The following is a 3,331-nucleotide window of genomic DNA, read 5'->3' on the forward strand; positions in this document are numbered from 1 at the left end:
GAATTTCAATAGCATTATGCTCAGTGAATGAAGCCAGACACAAAAGGCTACAAATATGATTCCATTTATATAATATTCTGGAAAAAGCAAACTATAAAGATAGAGATCAGATCAATGGTTGCCAGGGAGTTGGGGTGGATGGAAGGAATTGACTACTAAGTGGCAAAAAGGAGCATTTTGGGGTGATGGAAATATTTTATATCTTGATTGTCACGGTGGTTAGTCAACTGTATACATTTGTCAAAACTCATGAACTATACTCTTTTAGAGGGTGAATTTTTTTGTATGTAAGGGATACCCTGACTTCCTAGAATCCTTAGGGCTTACTCGCAGCTTGTAGCTTCCTCAGCCTTATAGTTCTCAAACAGGAAAAAAAAATTTTGCTATGGTTTTTATGTGTCTCTCCAAAATTCATATGTTGGGATGTGCAAGTGTAAAGGCTGGATCTCCAGACTGGAAGGTGGGTGCTTCCTGCACGTGTTGGTGGTTGAGAATCTCCCCACAGAGTTGTAGAGTTCAGATCTCATGATGGAGATAATTCAGGAACGCATAGAAGATCGACTCCCTGAATCAGAGAAGCTAGAGCACATTGGACTATTCAGTCAGGCAGAGATTAAGGCCATCATTAAGAAGGCTTCCAGGGGCCGGCCCGTGGCTCATTCGGGAGAGTGTGGTGCTGATAACACCAAGGCCACGGGTTCGGATCCCATATAGGGATGGCCGGTTGCTCACTGGCTGAGCGTGGTGCTGACAACACCAAGTCAAGGGTTAAGATCCCCTTACCGGTCATCTTTAAAAAAAAAAAAAAAAAAGAAGTCTTCCAATCTAGAGTACAGAATACAGCGAAGAGTCCTTTACAAGGAAGACTTTATCAATTACGTTCAATATGAAATTCATCTATCGGAGCTGATCCAGAGAAGAACATGCACTGGATATTCTTTTTTTTTTTTTTTTTAAAGATGACCGGTAAGGGGATCTTAACCCTTGACTTGGTGTTGTCAGCACCACACTCAGCCAGTGAGCGAACCGACCATCCCCATGTGGGATCCGAACCCGGGGCCTTGGTGCTGTCACCACCGCACTCTCCCGAGTGAGCCACGGGCCGGCCCTGGATATTCATTTAAGAAGGATGAGATTGAGAATTCTATTGTACACTGGGTACAAGGTGTCTTCTGACATGCTTTAGCAACATGGAAAGATGATGTTCAACTTTGGCTACCGTATATAGTTTTTTGTAAGAAATGGGCTACCGGGCGAGCCCGGGGCGCACTGGGGAGAGTGCGGAGCTGGGAGCGCAGCAGTGCTCCTGCCGCGGGTTCGGATCCTATATAGGGATGACCGGTGCACTCACAGCGCTCACTGGCTGAGCGCGGTGCGGCCGGTCTCAAAAAGGACAAAAAAAAAAAAAAAAGAAATGGGCTACCAAAACTCATCTTAGCAAGACATTCTTTTCAATGTTAGCCATTCATTCAACAAGTCAGCTTTGTGGATCATGGTAGCTAAATGGGAAATCGAAGATCACTTGTCTTCAGAAAGTGCAAGACAACTATTTCTATGGGCTCTGTGCTTTCATCCATATAACCAAAACTTTATCAAGAATACTTTAGGATGGAGCTGATGAATGCTGAAAAACTGAGGAAGGAAAAGCAAGAATTAGAAAAAAATGACATGGGGCTGGCCCGGTGGCGCACTGGATAGTGCGCCGCTTGGGAAGCGCGGCGGCGCTCCCGTCCGAGGGTTCGGATCCCACGTACAGACCGGCTCCCGCTCACTGGCTGAGCGAGGCGCGGGAGCAACGCCGAGGCTTGCGATCCCGTCGCCGGTCCCCGGTCCGGTACGGGGGCAACACTGAGGGTTGCGATCCGTTGCCGGACACGGAAAAAAAGACAAAAAAAAAAAAAAAAGAAAAAGAAAAAAATGACATGGATGTGGGGAATCGATCGTCTTGAGCTTAAGGGCGAGTTGGCACGGATTATCTATAAACATTCTGTAAGCACAATTAAAGGTGCAGAATTGTATGTACCACTGCTTTCAATCGCACAACTATTTGACTTTGTCAAAGATCTACAAAAAGAAATTTTTGATGACCTTCAGGCTCTCCACACAAATGACCCTCTCACTTGGGATGATGTGGCACAGCGAGAATTAGAGATCGAGTCACAGCCAGGAGAAGAACAGCCTACAATGAAACAAACTAAAGCAGTGGAGATGGGCCGGAGAGGTGGAAGAGTTACATCAACTTTTTTTGGAAAGATTTGCTAAGAAAACAAGTAGTGAGTTCCTCAAAAAGAAGAGGCTGGAAAAAACCATAATTGCATTCAGAAAGGCACATGAACTCAAGCTTCTGTCAGAATTCCAGCACAAGCAGTGATTGAGTTGTTGCTGTACCAGGACTTCTTGAAGGAAGCTCTGGAGGTGGCAGTAGCTGGGACTGAATTGTTTAGAGACTCTGGGACAATGTGGCAGAGGAAGCTGCAGGTGCTGATTGACTCAAAGAGTCCTGACATAGCCATGCTTTTTGAAGAACAATTTGTGCACCTGAAACCCCAGGCTTGTCTGCCATTGTGAATTTCTTGGGCAGAGTGGAGTGAGGGTGCCAAAAGCCGCGAAGACATGGAAGCAGTCTCTGAGAAAGCTATCTTAGCTGTCACAGGTGCCAACCCAGTAACTGAAGGATAAATACCTGGACTGGGCTTATCGAAGTGGTAGCTTCAAGAATGCCAGAACTGTGTTTAAAAGTTTACAGGAAAGCCATCTATTTTCAGTTCATTTTATCAGGAAAATGATCCAGTTTGAAAAGAAGCAGGAATCCTGCAAGATGGCAAATTTAAGAGAATATTATGAGAGGGCTTTAAGAGGGTTTGGATCTGTAGATTCTGATCTTTGGATGAATTACATCAAAGAAGAATTGAATAACCCCCTTGGTAGCCATGAAAATGTTGCAGGGAGAGTCAGCAGAGGTGTTTGTAACTAAACATGCTGTGCATCAGGCCGGCCATTTATAAAGAGAAACAGTACAATCAACTTTGTGAAATAGTGCTGTCAGCCCTCTGGCCATATTTGTATTATTATGAGTCAATCTGTAATTTGCTCAGAGATGGCAGAGAAGCTTGCATTCTGATTGTTTTTTTTTTTTAAAAGATGACCGGTAAGGGGATCTTAACCCTTGACTTGGTGTTGTCAGCACCACGCTCACCCAGTGAGCGAACCAGCCATCCCTATATGGGATCCGAACCCGTGGCCTTGGTGTTATCAGCACCGCACTCTCCCGAGTGAGCCACAGGCCGGCCCCTTACCAGTTATCTTTTTTTTTTTTTTTTTTTTTTTTTTT

At 44.9% G+C, this 3,331-nt stretch overlaps 1 pseudogene; it reads left to right on the plus strand.

Moving 5' to 3' along the window:
• Positions 1-525: 525 nt before the first annotated feature.
• LOC103610146 lies at positions 526-3,005 on the plus strand (annotated as a pseudogene).
• The last annotated feature ends 326 nt before the right edge of the window (positions 3,006-3,331 follow it).

The sequence above is a fragment of the Galeopterus variegatus genome, unplaced genomic scaffold (genome assembly GCF_000696425.1).
Source record: "Galeopterus variegatus unplaced genomic scaffold, G_variegatus-3.0.2 Scaffold162, whole genome shotgun sequence".
Taxonomy (NCBI): domain Eukaryota; kingdom Metazoa; phylum Chordata; class Mammalia; order Dermoptera; family Cynocephalidae; genus Galeopterus; species Galeopterus variegatus.